Genomic DNA, 358 nt, shown 5'->3' on the forward strand with positions numbered 1-358 from the left:
AAAAAAAAAAAAAAAACATATGTAGATAGTGATTATGGATTGTTTTTACCATTCAATACGTATGAGTACTTCATCTACTCTTTTTGCTCAGATTTTATCATTCATTCACATTAATCTTTTTTTTTTTTATCTTCATTATTATTTGTGTATGCATCAACACATGTGGGTCTTTCAAAGACAAATCCGCAAAGAGAATGGAGCCTCTTTGTGTGTGTGTGTGTTTGTGTGTGGAAAACAACCAAAATAATAACAAAAAGAATTGCATGGAAAAATGAAGAAGAATTTCATATTGGAAAAAAAAAAGTAAAAACAGGAGTACAAGTAAAAATAAAAAGAAATGTAAAAAGAAAAAAAAAAA

Source organism: Trypanosoma theileri, assembly GCF_002087225.1.
Source record: "Trypanosoma theileri isolate Edinburgh chromosome Unknown TM35_Tth_228_V1, whole genome shotgun sequence".
Classification (NCBI taxonomy): domain Eukaryota; phylum Euglenozoa; class Kinetoplastea; order Trypanosomatida; family Trypanosomatidae; genus Trypanosoma; species Trypanosoma theileri.